Genomic DNA, 16575 nt, shown 5'->3' with positions numbered 1-16575 from the left:
CCCAGCCTAGGACCTCGGGAGACCCTGAAGGGGAGAGTGGCTCCAGGTCACCTCGTCCGAGCCTCCGTCGCCGTGCCATGCTCAAGTTCCCTATCGATTGGCGTTCTCAAACACTATCGTGGGACGCGGCGGCAGAGAACGGAGGGCGGGAAATCGGGAAGCCGGAACCTGCAGCCCACCCCGGACCAGGGCGGGGGCGGGGGTGTAGGAATAGGAACAATTCCCCCATCTCGCAACACAGTACACGCATCGCCCTTCCTCTCATCTCCCAGCACACATTCCGACTGCGAAAGCCATTACCGCCGGCGCGCGAGAGACTTTTTAAATATTTACAGCCCGCTCTCCGCACGGTAGCCTGATCCATCTTGTGGGCGCGGAGGCGGGGCGCGGGGCTCAGCTCCGGGGGAGGTGCGGAGCTGGGGCGGGGGGCTCCAGCCGCCTCCCCCCGCGGCCCGCGGGTCCGCCCGCAGCTCCCCACCTTGTCCTCCCCACCAGGTGGGGAGGGGGCCGGAGACTGCGCGTAGCGCGCCCGGGGCCCTGCTAGGGCCTGAGCAGGCGGGGGGCAGCGTCCGGGAGGAGGGAAGGCCGGGAGGCTGATTTAAAGGTTCTCACCGGGAAGCAAGCGAGGCACAGACCTGAGAGCCGCCGCGCGGTGAAATCCGAGGAGCTCTCTTGGCGAGGAGGGGCTGTCAGAGGCCATTTATCTCTCGCCAGAGTGGAGGCTCGGCTCCCACACCGCCCGCGAGTAACAATGGCAGCGATCAGCAGCTCTGCACGCGCTTCAGTGCATGAATGGATTGCGGAAGATGCCTGCGCTCCTCTCGGCTCAGGCGGCTCTCGGAGCGCCCCCTCCCCGCCCGCCGCCCCCGCCCCGCCGGCCTCCTCCGGCCGGAGAACGCGCGGTGCGCCTCTGGGTTCGCGAGTCTGGTCACTCTCACCCCGAGCCCCCGCCGCCCTTCCCCCTGTCGCCGTTCCCAGGGCCCTGGCACCTTGCCACCGCGAGTCATTAGGGGCTGAAACTTGACACAAGCCTTCCAGACGCAGACACCCCCGCCATCCCCCTTACCCCTTCGCTCCCCTCGCGGCAAGTTTACTTTCAAGGAGTTGGACGGTGTTTCCGCCTCAGAGACCAGCCGCGCACGGGTCCCGGGGGAGGGGGCGGGCTCGGAAGGGTGTCTTCACCTGCCCCGGGGCCTAGGGTGTTCGCAGGCACCCGGCTGGCCCCCAGCCCCAGCGTCCAAGGCCCGCGCCCCCTCCTCCTCCCTTTGTGGCGGCTAATCCACCGAGAGTCCCTGCGATCCGCACATGCACACGCACTTCGGGCACCGCCACCCGGACCCACACGTCCGGCCAACTTTCGGGTCAGCGGCATAGCCGTGTACTCAAATTCTCAGAGGCTTACAGTCTCGAGAGTTCGCAGAACGCCACAGACGGCGCGAGGTCGGCCGCAGACGTGGTTCCCTTTAACTCTGCAAAGTAGGTCTCATAAAAGTCCCCCTCCAGTTGCTGCCTAGGGCTGGGAGCAACGAGGAGCGCAGTGAGGGATACTCCGAGCCCTCTTGGGTTTGCTTTCGGGGAGCTAAACCAGAACCTCGGCATGTTTCAGTCCCGGAGGTCGCCGAGCCCCGGACGCTGCAGCCTGGGGCGGGGGAGGGGCGCCAGGGGGTGCGCACTCGCAGCGATCCGAGGGCAGTGCCAAGTAGCCCGCGAGAAGAGGCCGAGCTGAGCCTGGGTTGAGGGAAGGCGGTCACACCCGTGCGCAAAGAGCGAGGCAGCGTAAAAGCTGAGACGCACTCGGAGAGGTAGAGCGCGACCGGCCGACCCAGGAGACTGGCGAGGGCAGGCGAGAAGTTGGCAGCGAAACAAAGCGGGAGGAGAGAGCCAGGGAGGCTCAGCCGCAGACCCGGAAACGCAGGCAGCAGCAGATGCCCGAGCCCCGACGCGGAGGCGTGCGCAGCCAGGCCCTGCCTGGCATCCCCCGATTTGCGCGCCCAAGGACGCCGACGCGGACTCCCGGCAGGGCCTACTGCCAGAGCTGGTCTCTGTCGGGCCTGGGCTGGCTCGGCGAGTCAGCTTGGACCTTCCCAGCAGATGGTGGGGTCCACGGAGTGGGCTTAAATGATAGGTACCCCTCTGGTCCCCGCCCCTCCCTGACCCCCGGACAAAGGTATGGGTTTGAGGAGCTCCGCACTTTCTCAAGGCAAGAGTGCAGCCCTCGACTCTACACCCTGGAGGGGGGGGCCTCTGGCAACTGCTTATCTGACTTGGAGGCGCTGGGAGGCCGCCACCCTCGACCGAATTGACATTCCAGCTTCCCGATCGCAAGACCCCTATGGCAAAGCCCACGCCCTGACTTTCCAACAATCGGGAATCAAGACTGGACTTCCCACAAGGAGGAACAGCGTCATGTGAGAAGAGACCCCCAGCCTCAAGTTCTCCGCCGCTCCCTCCCACCCCCAACCCCCACTGGGCCAGCAGCGCCCCCTACTCACTGATCCTCCCCACTTCTCCCCCCGCTGGCTCCGCAACCCGGGGCAGCAAGCCGCGGAGCGCGCCTCTCCTCCTCGAATGAAGCTGAGCGCTTTCCCGCGGCTGTTGGCTTTGCGGCACACTGGCTGTACCCACCCCCACCGCGCGCGCGCACACACACACACACACACACACACACACACACACACACACACACACACACACACACACACACACACACACACACACACACACACACACACACACACACACACACACACACACACACACACGTCGTTCTCGCCCTTCCTGTCTCCCTGCTGGGCGTCCTCGAAACCTAACTGCACAGCCTGAGTGCAGAGCCCCGGCAGAGTAGGGAGCCCGGGAGACCGAGCGGAGGTGGCCAGGGGAGAGGAGGAGAGGGCCCGTAACAGGGGAGGGGGCGCACGCCTGAGAGAAAAGAAGCCAGCCCGGAGCCACAGCCCGGAGGACAAGGGGAGCATAAAGGGAAAGCCAGCACTAATCCCTCAGCCAGCCTATGTGGGGCCTGACGGTTTACAAAAGCCTTTTCCCTGAATATTATCTCCTTTGCACCGGCCTCACCACCGGGCTGTGAGGGAGCTAGAGCAGATAGCGTTACCCCCATCAGCAGAGGAGAGAGAGGGGCCCAGAGGGGTTAAGAGAGGTCTGCACCAAGGTCTCAGAGCTAAGAGTGGTGGAGGAGGCCCCAGGCCTGGGGTTTCCTGCTCCCAAGTTCACTTTCCTGTTCAATAGCTCTGTGTGTGTGTGTCTGGGTGAATATCTGTGTGGAGGGGAAGGGGGATGGCTGGACGGGAATGAACAGTCCAGTTAGGGAAGTCCAGGAAGGAAGGACACAGCCTCACACCTCTTCCTCTACTCAGGTCTCACCCAACAGCCTCCGTCCGCTCTTTCCATAGCAGCCTGCGAGCTGGCCCCCAACCCACCCAGGGGTGAGCTGTCGGTGCCTGGCTGTGCCTTCAGCAGTGGCTATTCCAGAGGTCTTGTATCTTTGGGAGGCCCCGCTCTGCTTGTCAGCTCAGCTCTCCTCTCTGCCTGTCATCCCCACCCCCAGCCTCGGCTGCAGGATGCCTTGCGTCCAACTGTGGTTTCCGGGCAATAAAACAACTATTAAAGTCTCAGGCACGGCTGGTGATTTGCATCACATCCTCTCGTGCATGGATTCAATATTTAATACACAATATTGAATACGGATATTAAAAATCAATAGCTGGGGATCCCTGGGGAGGCGGCACAGTGCGATCCTGCTTCGGGAACACAACCAGCTCCTCTAAAGAGACAGGAACGGCAAGTTCAGCCAAGCTGAGCCCAGAGCCAGGGGAAGTGAGGAGTAGTGGATGCCTCTCAGCTTCCTGATATGCTGAACTGTACCATTCCTAAGTCACGCTAAAGGGAGGCCAAAGGAAGGATGTGCTCCCAGGCTTTACTAGCTGGGGAGTGGGATGGGGTAGGATTTATTTCCAAGCAAGCTACCAGGTGGATGGAGCCGCCCTTTTTGCTGCCATTTGCACTTCAGTTTGGTTCAGGTCTGAGTCCTGCAGGCAAGCACTCAACACTTCCATAATGGCTCCTTCCCGGGGCCTCATGACATCCATCACAGATAGGCCCCATGGGGAGCTTTTGGCATAAGCTTTCAGGGAGATGGACTGGGAATTCCAATGGCTCAGAATATTCTTTGCACAGTAAAAGAAATGTGAATTAGGCTCGGAGTCACAGGGTCTTCTGAGGTACCACCAGCCTTCAAGACAGAAACCCTCGGCCATGTGACCTGCTGAAGGGCCTGGTGATGGCTGGCTGGCGACAGAGAAGGGGACGACCATGAGAAGGAGGCTGGGACACTGAAGTACTCCTGCTACAGAACAAGAATCCAGATTGTCTGTTAAACAGCCAGGAGAAGAGCGAGCTCCCGGGACGCACAATTATCTTTTCAGGCCTGAAGAGGAACACAAATTACTTTCTTCTTTATCAAAACACAGAAGTACACTTTCCCCTACACAGAAACAAGGTTCTCACACACTGATAGCGAAGGGGTGAAGAAGAATAAACATCTTTGAAAGGATTCCTTTTTTTCTACTACAGAAAGAGAAGAGGAACTAACAGTGGGAAACACACTTAGGTTATCTGATTGGAAGGGCCTGGAGGCTTATAGATGCCAAAGAACTAGGTGAACTTGACCTATTGAAGTGCCATCCCAGACACTAACTTATAATATTAGTTTTATAGATTCCCTTTTTTATCATAGCTTAAATCAATATGGATTGAGTTGGAAATCTTGCTCTGGTTATAAATAGAAAGGACACCTCAGGAAAACCCCAAAGTGGCAATTTGGGTAAAAGTTAGAAGGGAAGGAAAGAGGTGTTAGAAAATGACAGTTAATGAGCCAGTGGCCTTGCCTCTTTGTTCCCTAACAGTTGTCAGAGAAACCATCAAAGGGAAGGAACAGGGGCCCTTCTCAGAACTGTCACAGGAAAAGCTGATGCTCTCTGGCTGCTATAGATCCCCTCGGTGGTGGCTCACAGACCCAGCCCCCTGGGAGTTTGCCTGCCTGTATTTATGCGTTTCCGGGCTGGGGGTGCAGCCACTTTTACAACACCGGGCCCCTGGCCTGTGAAACCCACTAGCAAAAGTTCTTTTCAGAGGAAAAGACGTTCTAAGGCGAATGTTGGATATAGAGCAACTGCCCCAGCATCGTCAGCAACGTCCTCCTGAGTCCTTCGGCACTACCAAACTCTCTGGCTCCTTCCCACCTTGGCCATCGGGCCAGGCTCTGGGCCTCCTTCAGACCCATGCAGACCTGACAGTTTGCAGACCCCACAGTTTGCACCTAGCAGGGTCATGTGACTAGGGTATGAGACAGCTGGCCCAGGGAGAAGGGAGGCTCAGCTGGGGGGACCCAAGGGCCCAGGAGGGCCTCCTGGCACAAGCTCAGAGCTGATTCGCTTTGGAGGAGGTAGGCAGCCCCGGTGGGCCTCCCCACCAGCCCGCCCTTCTGAACGTTTTCCTGGCACCAACCAAAACTGCTGGTGGAGTTGCTCCTGAAGCCTCTCCGGGACTATCACTACCTCCTGGTGCAAGACAGCAAGGACGATGGCTTTCTGCCCATAGGATCCCCTGGATAGTATGTGCAATTCACCAAAACAAGGGGCTTGAGATTCTGGCGCGAAGCCTCACAGTTCGGATAAGACTCTACCTCCCCTCCCAAGCCCCACACAAACACACCCCCGAACTGCTGGGGTGTACACCGAGCTTGAGACCAGGGTCAGCGGAGGGACGGTCCCCACCACCAACAAGTTGCCGGCGGAGATAACAGCTGTGGGAGGGGGAGGGGAGCCGCAAGCAGCCACGACTGAACGGTTACGATCTAGAAAATTCAACAAGAGGCCGCCGCGGTGGCGGCGGCGGCTCCAATTAGCTGAGCCAACTGGGAAGGCAGAGAGCGAGGCGGCGGCCCCGCCGATCGTCCTCGGGGCGAGCAGGCGGGCGGGAGCGCAGGGCCTCGGAGCTGCTCGGGCGGCCCTCGCCCGGCACCTCCCGCGGGCTCTCGGAGCGCGCCTGGTGTTTACACACTGTCCTTCCGACACGGGATCAAGTTTCAGGCCGCGCTGGAGGCGCCGGGGGCCGGCCACAGGCCCGGGAGAGGGGAAGAACTGGAGCGGGATCTAAGGCAGCGCTGCGCGGACAAGAAGGCCTGGCGCGCGTGGGCACAGCTAGTGCAGCGGTTCCCCCGGCGGTGGGGCGAGGGGAAGTCCATCGGGCAGGGTGGGCAGGGGCAGGTGGGCCTGCGAAGAGCTATCCGGAGGGAGAAGCATCTCCGAGTCGCAAGAGTGGTGTGCTTTGCTCACTCTGGCCGGAGAACTAATCCCCGGCGAGGGGAAGGAGTGCCCAGAAGCCGGGCGCAAAGACTGTTCTGAGCGCCCCTTGCGAGCTCTTCACTCCTTCCCCCCAGTTCCTTTGATACACTACCGGATTCAGACCATTGTTGGGGAGGAGGGGGGGACGGTCTGTGGGCTAGAAGAGGAATGCGCTATTAGAGACCTCGAGCTTCCCCGCGCGCCCGGGCCCCGGGGCTGCCGAGGCCTCGGGCCGAGTGCCGGAGGGCTCGCCGCCCCGCGCCTCCTCCGAGCTGGCAGCGCGCGGGTGCCCCACGCTGTCAGGCGGCGGCGGGTGAGCTTCTAGCAGCACAGGCACACTGTAAACAGCTGCGTGCGCCCCCCCACCCCACCCGCCCAGGCTGGGAACCTCACCCAAACACCCTGTCGCCTTCTCTCCGGCTCCCGGCAGAGGCTGGGGGGGAGGGGGGAGGGGGGAGGCGCCGAGGGCGAGGCTTTTGTAGCCGAGCACGGAGAAGGAGGGCCCCCACCCCACCCCCAGGCCACCGGGGCCCGGGAGCGAGCGTTCTGAACCTGCAGGGGTGCGGGGTGCTGCGGGGAGGGGAAGGAGTCAGCGCCTGCCCCCTCCCCACTGAATGTCTGCTTTGTTCCGGAAAACAAGGGAAGCATTAGGCTGCTGCCCCCGGGGAAACACAAAACTTCTTTTTGAATCTCGGGAAGGGCGGTTGACTGCGCTACGGGACTCCTGAGACAGACCGAGGAGGGGAAAAGCTGAGAGGGCGGGTGGAGACAGGGAGACTCCGGAGGGAGGACGACGGACGGGGGGGTGGGGGTGGTCAGCCGCTCAGGGTGACCGGGCGGGAGACACGGGAACCCGACTCGGCGCGAAGGTGCCGCGCGAGTTCCAGCGAGCAGCCGGCCCGGCCAAGTGGCGCCGGCCCAGCCGGCGGCCGTGCCAGCTTCCTGCCCTGCCCAGGACCGCGGAGCAGTCGGGGACGCCGCCGCAGGCTGGCCCAGAATCGCAGAAGGACAGCGGGGATGGGGGGCGCAAAGCTACAAGTAAACCCTGACTAGAACTTTCTGCACCACAATCCCCCCCCACCCCCAGAGTGGGCCCGGACCCCGGGCCTGTGGGGCGTCGGCTCTGGGCTTTCAATCTTGGAGGAGGAAGGGGGCAAAGGCCCAGGGAGCTCCCCCGCGCGGGAGATGGCGGACTGTCTGAGGTGTCTTTGGTCCCATTTGATGACCGCTAATCCGATCGGCTCCCAGGCCCGCTGTGTCGTTGCGAGGGGGCGGGTCACTTCTGCCCTGGCCGGTGCGTGCGGGCGAGGGAACGGAGCGAAAGCAGACCTGGAGCTCTCGCTCTCCAGCTCCCTGTCCTCCCCCGACCGCCACCCCTCACTTCGCCCTTCCCGCACCTGAGGATGGGGAGGACACCCAGGCTCTGCCCCACCCTCCGCGGGGCGCTCCCCTCCGCTTCGGAAGCTCAGAACGAGAGCGAGGGTTTTCCCCCTTTCCCCTGGGCTCGCTGGGTTTCCAACTTCCTCTAAACCTCCCTCCTCGTTCCGAAAAGCCCCGAGGAGGGGAGCGGAGAGGAAGCACGCAGCTAGTGTGCGAAATGAAGACCATGTGTGGGGACGGCGGCATCAGAGTGCAGCCGCCGCGGGGTGGGGGGTGGCGAAGGCCCCCGCGCGGCCGGAGGCTCGGGGCGGCAGCAGCCAGCGCCTCTGCTCGGCGTTGGGGACGCGGAGCCGCAGCGAGGAACAGCGAAGAGGCTGGGCCGGCCTCGTGGCGGGCAGCAGGGAGGGGGTGCGGGGGCAGCCGCGCCGTGGGGGGCGGGGGGGCGGGGACGCAGCCCAGGCTTCCTGGGCCGCAGCTGCGACCCAGGGCGCAAGAGCAGATCGTGCTCGGCGGCGGCGGCGGCGGCGGCGGCGGCGGCGGCGGCGGCGGCTCGGGCCCGCCGCACTCGCAGCTGAGAATCAACAAAGGGAGGCGGCGGGCAAGCGGGGGAGGGGCGCCGCCGAGCGTTCGCTGGCTGCTGTGGAATAATAAAAAATAATTAATAATGATAATAAGAGAAAAATCCCCGGGCTTTCATGGCTCTGGGTTTCCGTGTGGCTTCAGCGGGAAGCGCGCTGTCCTTGAGGCGGCCTCTCTCGCCCGGTCTGCCCGCCCCTCCCCCTCCCCCTCCCCCTCCCCTCCCTCGCCCCCTCCCCTCCCCGGGAACCGGGAAGAGAAAGGTCTGCAGCTGACAAATATTATCCATTCTCCCCATCGATCGCGGAGTGTACAGATGTGAGCGCTTGATGTGCCCGCGGAGCGGCGGATCCTCCCTGCTCGCTCGCACTCGCCCTGGCTCTGCCCGCCGCCCCCCTCCTCCCCCTTTGTTCTCCTCCCCTTTCCCTCTCTTTAAATAGATTTCAGGGCGCTGCCTGTTGGAGAGCAGCTGGCGATCTCTCCCGAGAGAGGGAGCGAGCGCAGCCCGAGGTGCCCTGTCACCAGCCTCCCCTCCCCCACCTCGCCTTCCCAGCGCGGTCCCACCCCCACCCTTCTCCAGTTTCCAAAACAGAAAACACTGGGAACACCCACGTCCACTGCACCGCGAGTCTCTCGGAGCCTCTGGACCCCTCGCGTTGTCCCCGTGCTGTTCCCCGTGTCGGTGTCTGTGTGCGGGGGAGGGAGGGGGCGCACGGAGGGGACCCAGGGACGTGCCGGAAGGGCCGAGGGTCGGGATCTTTCCCCGGCAGCAGGAGGGACGCAGCCCCGGTCACGCTGAGAGGGGACAGTTTACCCATTAGGGAAAGTCGGCGGAGGCGGCCCTTTTATTCCTCTTTTGCAAATGGCAGATTAAGCCTGCAGCGTCCGGCCTCAAAAGGGCCGGCCGCTTGGCTAAGGGTTAACCCGTCGGCCGGTAATCGCGGACACACTCACACACGCGCGCGCGCACGGCGCGCCCTCCCTGCCCGCCCGAGCGCCCGCCACAGCCCGCAGTGCGCCCGAAGCTAGGGGTGGGGAGAGACTCGGGGGGGAGGGGCGGAGCGGGCTTAACCAGGCCGCTCGACTGAGCCGAGGCCACCTCGCCGTCTGTCACTTAAATGATTGTCCTCCGCTCCGCTCGGTGCGGTCAGTACGGGCTGTTAACAGGCAGTTGCAATCAGTTTCCGAAAGGTCAGCCAAGGTCCTCCGGCTCTCGCAGACGGAAGGCATTACGAAACCGCTTTTGTATCTGCAGGCACTTTAGAAAAAGAGGCGAGGAGGGGCGCACTGCAGCGCCGCTGTGCTGCGAGCCCCGGGAGAGGGGCGGGAGCCGTGGGGCTGGGTAGCTCCCCCCCCCGCCGCCTGCGGCCTGCACCCGGCAGCGGGGAAACCGCACGGCGAGTGACCCAGGCCCTCCCGGTTTCGATGGGGAAGCAGGAAGGAAGGGGGGGGGAGCAGGCGGGGAAGGAGGAATGGGAGGAAGTGGGAGAGGCGTCCTGGCTCCCCTCCTCGCCCAGCCTTCGGCCCACAGCAGGACCCAGACCGGGGCGGGCGGCCTTGGGTGCCGCAAGATCCCGCTCGGACTCTCAGGGCCTCCTGTCTCTGGGAAGTGGGGCGGGGGAGGAGTTGGGGGGAAAAAGAGAGACCCTCGCAGAGCAAGCGAGTCCCCGCGCGGTGTCTGAAGACGCTGCTGCTGCAGCCGCTAGAAGTCGTCCATCAGCAACCAGTCCAACCTGCCAGTGATAATGTGCGATCAACACCAAATCACCCCCGCCAGGCGCGATCCATCATCGCTGCGCGCCGCGGGCCCGCGTGAAGCTGACTCGGGGCTGGGGGCTGGGGGCTGGGGAGCAGGAGGCTGTCGCCCAGCGCACTGGGACTCTCGGCACACCTAGCTGCCCCTCCGGGAGGCCTGCATCCCGGCATTCATAACTCTCCAAGTTCCCCAGCCGCAAAGCGCAGACCCGGTGGCTCCGCGTTCTCGGCACAGGTCACTTAAGAGCCCTCACGCCCTACTATCCAGGTCACACCCTACAAAGCCGTCCCTTCCTCGGAGCTGCCCTGCCCGTCCCCTCCCCCTCCTTCGAGAAAGACTGGCTGGCGGGAAATTAATATTTAATATCGTGAAATTGATTAAAGGGCTGGAAGCCGGCGATGGGGTGGGGGGAAGGGTAGGGGCGTAATTAAAGATCTGAGAGTTGCGGCCGCTCCTCGTCTGCTCCAGCCGCACGCGGCCTTTGTGAGGCTGAGGCGGAGCCACGCTGGGCTGAGCCCGGCGATCCCGGGGCGGTGGCCCGTGCTGCCCAGGATCCGGCCGGCGCCCGAGGGTAGAAGGCAGGGGCCGCACTGCGGGGGCAGGCTGTCCCGGAGGTGGCCAGTTAACCTTAGCACACCTGGGGCTGCGCGGACAGCCGCGCTTCCCTTGCCTGCCTGTATCATGGGCTCATCTCGGCCGCAGGAGCCTGAGGGTCGGGTGCTGCAGCTTTTCCCAGCTAGTATGGCGCAGAAGCGCCTTCCCCGCCCGGGGTGGGGGGCCAGGAGGGTGCATCTCCCCTCCGATTCCAAGGTCCCCAGCGCTGCCTCACACTTTGGGACCCGCTCGGAAGCCGCCGACCCAACCCTTGCCTGGGGTCTTCCGAGCCTCCCACGCAGCCCTTCGGGAGCAAGGAGTCAGGTCCATCCAGTTCCGTAACTGGGGGATCCTGAGGCCGAGGCTGCCCGGAGCTGCCGCTGGTTCTCTCTCGTCCAGGCCCCACCCCGGGCCGCTCACACCCGGGGCAGCTTAACTCGTTCAGCTGCACTGCAGATGGGGCCTGCCGCTCGAGGCGGCGGTCTCCAGGGAGCCGTTACCGAACCAGTTCGTCCGGCGCCTGTCGTACCGTTTATGGTTACTGCGCCTCCCGAGAGGGGCACGGGGCCGGACAAGGGTGGAGGTGGGTGCCCCCGGGCCACCCGAGCTGGCGCTACTAGAGGAATTCGGTGGGTGCAAGGTCTGCGGTAACCCGTTGGCGTGGGCTACGGTTTAGAAATCAGATGGTTGGCTAGGTGGCAGGCTGGCTCCTGCAGGCCTGGCTTCAAAGGGCCGCTTTGAACTTTTTCTTGTACACGATTTATTTTTTTTTGGTGAAGCGGTCTGTCTGAAAAGTATCAAGTGTGCAGAGGGGAGAAAACACAAACACAACAAGCAGGGTCCTTGGCCCTAATCAGTTGGGGGGGCAGGAGGGCCCACCAGGCTCCAGGCCCGCTAGAAGGAAGGTCAGGACCAGGGAGGATTAGGCCCAGTCTTGGGTTTATTGCTGTACTTGAACAAAGCACCGGGGGCTGCCTAAACTGGGGCAAGAGAGGTAATTAACAGAGGGGCTGCAGAAGTAAAGAAAGGCTGGTGTGGCTGCCACCTGGGTGGGTGAAGGAAGTGTTCTCCATGAGAATAACCAGCCGGTGCAAACATTATGCAGAACGACTTTATTTCACCAAAACAAAACAAAAAAGTTCACATTCAGCCTCTCATGCTGAGCTGATAAGCAACTTGCAAACTTTGGATGGAATCTTGAACCAGTGGGAGGTGTCAGGATGCAGTTTACAAAGGGCAATGGGAAGCTTTTCCGGGTACTTCTTCGTTCCTACCATTGTGATTCTACCTGCTTCAGCTACTCCCTTGGGTGGCCCTTCTGACCTCCCCACCTGAGCCCAAGGTGAGATCACTCAGAATGGGCAGTATTCATCAATGCCATTTCTGGTAAACTGGGCCTCAGGTTCTGGAGTGTCCTAGGAAGAAGGCAGCCTACACAGTGCGCATACTGATGTCAGTGCAAATGTGATGGGCGGCTCACATTCTGTAGCCTTTACTGGATTATATTATGGATTTCCCAACCGGATGTACCCCGTTTTCCAAGACATTCCTGATTTCAAGAGCTCTGGGCCCTGTATCTTAATCGGGCAGGATTCGCGACCTGCGGTCATGGGTATTGTGTAATTGTGCGTATTGTGTCCCACGCCTTAGCGGCCGAGCTGCCAGGATGGGAGGAAATGGCTTGGGAGTGAGGCCTGCACCCAGTGGTACCCACTGGTCCTCTGTCCACTGTGTCTAGTCTGACAGCCATCCTCCTCATCTGAGATGAGCAGTCCTCATCTCAGCCAGGGCCTGTCCCTACCTCCCCCTATCAGGAATCTGGGGGAGTTGGGTGATAAAACATCCCTTTAAGAACCATCCAGGTAGGACGCAGGGCAGGGAGCTTGTCTGGGGGAGGGGTTAGGACTGGGTCCTCAGGGGTCCCCGTAGGCCAAGCAGGAGCGGCCTCCCCGCTGGGGGCCCGGGCCGGGCGCGCCGGCTCCTGGGGGACTGCGCCCGCCTCTCCCCCGGGCGCGGGCTGCACGCCGGCCGCCATCTTAGCCCGGGCGGCGCGGGCGGCGCTGCCCCCGGCGGTGGGACCGCAGAGCCGCAGGCCGGGCCGAGGCGGCCGCGCGGGCGTTCCCGGGGCGCCGCGCCCGCTCCCTCCGGAGGCCCCTCCGCGCAGCGGGTCAAGGCTGACCCCTGGCCCGGGGCGGCCGCTCCTGGTTAAAGCGCGGCCTGTAGTCGCCCCTGGCCGCCACGCCAGAGCGGATTTTAATCCGGAGAAACGACCTCCGGTTCCCGGACTCCTGAATGGTCCACGCGTTATCACCTCTCCCGCGCCCAGCGGCCCGGCCGCGCATCCCGCAACGTGGGCTGCTGTCATCCCCGGGGGCGAGGCCTGCAGTACAGTCCCCGCCGTTCAAGGGGTCTCTAAGCCGCTTCGGGGCAAGAGAGGATTTGAAAGTTACCTCTCTTTAAGGGATCTTGATTGGAGAAGACTGTCACTCTACTTGTCCGCTTTTTGACAGGCGTATATGGAGAGCTTGCTAAGGGCAAGGCACTGGCTTAGTCCCTAGGGGAATCCAAAAGTACAAAAGTGAATTTTGTAAAAAGGCACCCCTGGCCCTCAAGTAATTTACAATCTAGGTGGGAAGGCAGACTTGTAAATGACTCACTAAACACAAATAAAAGGCAACGTGAAATGAATGTAAACAAAGCGCATGAATCCTGCAGTAAATGGTCTGGGGAAGGGCCAATTAATTATTTTTAAGACAACCTTTACTTCTAAAAATGTAGAATCAGTTCTGGGAGGGGAACGGAGGATAAAAATATGCTAACACCGAATAGTTCCAGGGTCCCAGGGAATAACAGTCATCACTTCTGAAAGGTTGATGTTTAGGGGAAATGGTGAAAGTTTATTTAAACTAAGCAAAATACCAAGATTCAGAAACTTAGGATTCATTTCTCAGCTCCTGACATAAGCTGAGCTGTAGAGATGCAATTTTCCATCCAAACACAATAGCACCACCTCCTACCTCCCCCGCTTTGCAATCGGTAAAACTCCCACCACACTTCATAAAAAGAAAAGTTTTAGAAAATAAAACTAAATGGCAGATTAGAAATTTCTAAGAAAGGTTTCAGACTTAAAGAAAATGGGAACGAAAAAAGAAACACACAAAACAAAAAAGATCAGCCTGTTTGCAGATGGTCTCCAAGATGTGAACGCAGAAAACTGTCCCAACATGATTTGTACAGAGGTTGGAGAGTGTGGGAAAATTAGTCATAGGTCAAAGAAAATTAAGCAAATAAAAAATGAGGCAATGATTAACTCCAGGAAAAAAAAAAATCGTACAAGAAAGGAAATGCAATCACTGAAGCTCATCTGCCTCATCAATAAACAATCTATATGTGGTCACAAAGTAAACACTGGATATGAATTTAATAAGAAATTATGATATAGTTCTATTGTGAGAGTGGGGGAGGGGAAGTATGATGCAGAGAACTAAAATCCTCCTCTCCCGTACCAGGAGGTCAACAGATGATATTATTATTATGGGTTATTTCAGAGAAGGCCACATCTACATGTTACTTAGAAATATGATGGTATCTACCAGAAGAAACCAGCAGAACAAGAGAGGGAGGTGCCCCCAGCGGACTGCTTTTTTGTACCAAGACTTTACATACTATTTGGCTTCATAAACTTTGGGTAAATATTCCTTTATGAAAAATACAAATTAATTTTTTTAAATTAAAAACACACACTTAGGGGCTTCCCTGGTGGCCCAGTGGTTGAGAGTCCGCCTGCCGATGCAGGGGACACGGGTTCGTGCCCCGGTTCGGGAAGATCCCACATGCCGCGGAGCGGCTGGGCCCGTGAGCCATGGCCACTGAACCTGCGCATCCGGAGCCTGTGCTCCGCAGTGGGAGAGGCCACGACAGTGAGAGGCCCGCGTACCGCAAACAAACAAACAAACACACACTTATTTAGAAGAATAAAACTCTGAGAACTCTCAGCCACAATGATGTAACTAATGTTCTTTGAAAGTATCTTCCTTCAACATACCCAGCTCCAATTACCCAAAGTGTGGAAAGAAACAGGGAGGGAGGCGAATGGATTTGGAGCTCGTGGCCTGTACATTCCTAGTTATAAAGGAAGAGCAAATTTGCTGTTCTCAGGAGAGATGCCATTTCTGGCTTTACTGTGAAAATACCTTCCCCAATATTAATGCAATTCCACATACCCATACTGTCCACTATAGAAATGAACAAAGAGTAAGCCTTACAGGGCTAATTTAGAAGGCTTCCAAAGGCTTCCCCTAGGAGCCTACTGCTGACACCAGAAAAATCCCTCTTTGGAGTTAACTTTGACTAGGAATTGCTCTCTCTGGATGATCCTCCACTTTTAAATGCAAATTGTCTTCGTCCATTACACATTAGTGTGAATTTCAGTTCACAGGTAACCTGTTGGGATGTCCAACGCTATTGCACCACCTGTTAGGGTCTTACACTCAAATGCCTATACCCACTACATAAAGGCCTGCAGTTAACAACATCCCTGAAAGGCTTCACATTCGAAAACAAAGAAAACATCTCCCCGTCAAATCCCACCTTGCTGGCTAAACAAGACACATAGGTAGAGTGACACCCCTGTCTTTTTTTTTTTTTTAACTCCAAATAAAGCCTAGGAGGGATCTAGTAATTCAGTAATTTATGAACACTGGACCCTGCAGATGAGAGGGGACAAAACAAAGAGCGAGTAACGGGCCTACTGCTCCAACCTGCTGGGTCAACACTGGCTTGATCTGCAGCCTAAGGCTGGCCCACTCTGCTCCCAAGATGCCCTTTTGACCCCCATCCTGCCCTGTGTCACCACCTCTTTTCTTCTTGATCAGAGAGAAAATCTGTTTCTCCTCTGCCCTGAAAACAGAACTGCCACTAGCCTACTTGGTGACTTTGGGAGCATTGGAGAAAGGTGCCTCTGGGCCTGAATTCCAGTCTTCACTCCCCGTCTTGGCTGGGAACCTTAGTGCAGTGCACAAACTACACAACCTGATGTGGTGACCCTGCTCGAGAAGCCAGCTTATTTCGGGGGCTACCCTGGAGGTTGCTCAGTTCTGACCTGCAAGGTTCCTGCTGCATCTGGGTTTCTTTGTTTTCCAGCACAGCAGACCTGGTTTTCAGCCCTACAGACCCTAATCACCTGAAGAGCGGCTGGGCTGAACCAGCTGCATCCTGGGAAGTTGGGGTGAGGTCAGGAAAGGAGCAGGTAGGTCCCAGTTCACCCAGGAGTTCTCCACTAACTCTGGGACTTCGACGTTCATTGAGATCTTTTAAAAACTTGAGCATCCTGCCCCAAAGCCTTGCTGAAAATGAAATCTTCATGAGCAAAAAGGAAAGCAGGCCAGAGGGTGCACGTGCCTTTTGGAATTTCAAAAACGGGAAAATGATTAGATTCAGATTTAGGGAAGGTGTGTCACATTAAGGGAGCCAGAGAAAATAATAACTGCCAATTCCGAAGCAAAGCAAAATCGTGTTTTTCCACTACGTTGCTATCTCTGTCTCCTAGTCAAGCCACAATGAAATAGCAGATCAAATAGCAGATCAAAGGCAGAGGCAAATACAATTATGTTGCCTGTGAAACCCCTAGCATGAAATTAGAAGTCAAACTCTCCATTCAGGGGTTAGAGACGAGGATAATGCGAACCCGAGGCCCTAGAGATGTACCCAGCTCCTTTCAGTCACAACACTATCCATGTTGGATATTTAAAACCACACCTGGGGGTAGGGACGAACAGTAAGTATTAGAGTAATGTATTATTTCTTCCACACTTTAGCAAATGCACTGACTACATTTCCAGCTCTGTACCACAGAAAGATATCTGTATGTTGAAAAAAAAAAAAAAAAGGTGATTTGCAAGCAAATCGTGA

The 16575-nt window shown here is 58.8% G+C and overlaps 1 protein-coding gene across 2 annotated transcripts in view; it reads right to left on the bottom strand.

The window, feature by feature from the left end:
- BCOR (BCL6 corepressor) overlaps positions 1-16575 on the bottom strand; it is a 114580-nt gene that overhangs the window by 84864 nt on the left and 13141 nt on the right. Inside the window, exon 1 of one of the 2 annotated variants that reach the window (XM_060086325.1) lies at positions 636-657. The exons of the other annotated variant lie outside the window; for it this stretch is intronic. The gene's annotated coding sequence lies outside the window, so the exon portion shown is untranslated. Of the gene's footprint in view, positions 1-635; positions 658-16575 lie in introns of those variants that run through there. 2 annotated transcript variants of the gene reach the window in all.

The sequence above is a fragment of the Mesoplodon densirostris genome, chromosome X (genome assembly GCF_025265405.1).
Source record: "Mesoplodon densirostris isolate mMesDen1 chromosome X, mMesDen1 primary haplotype, whole genome shotgun sequence".
NCBI lineage: Eukaryota > Metazoa > Chordata > Mammalia > Artiodactyla > Ziphiidae > Mesoplodon > Mesoplodon densirostris.
Note: the sequence above shows the minus strand (reverse complement) of the source record. Positions and strands in the feature narration are given on the sequence as shown.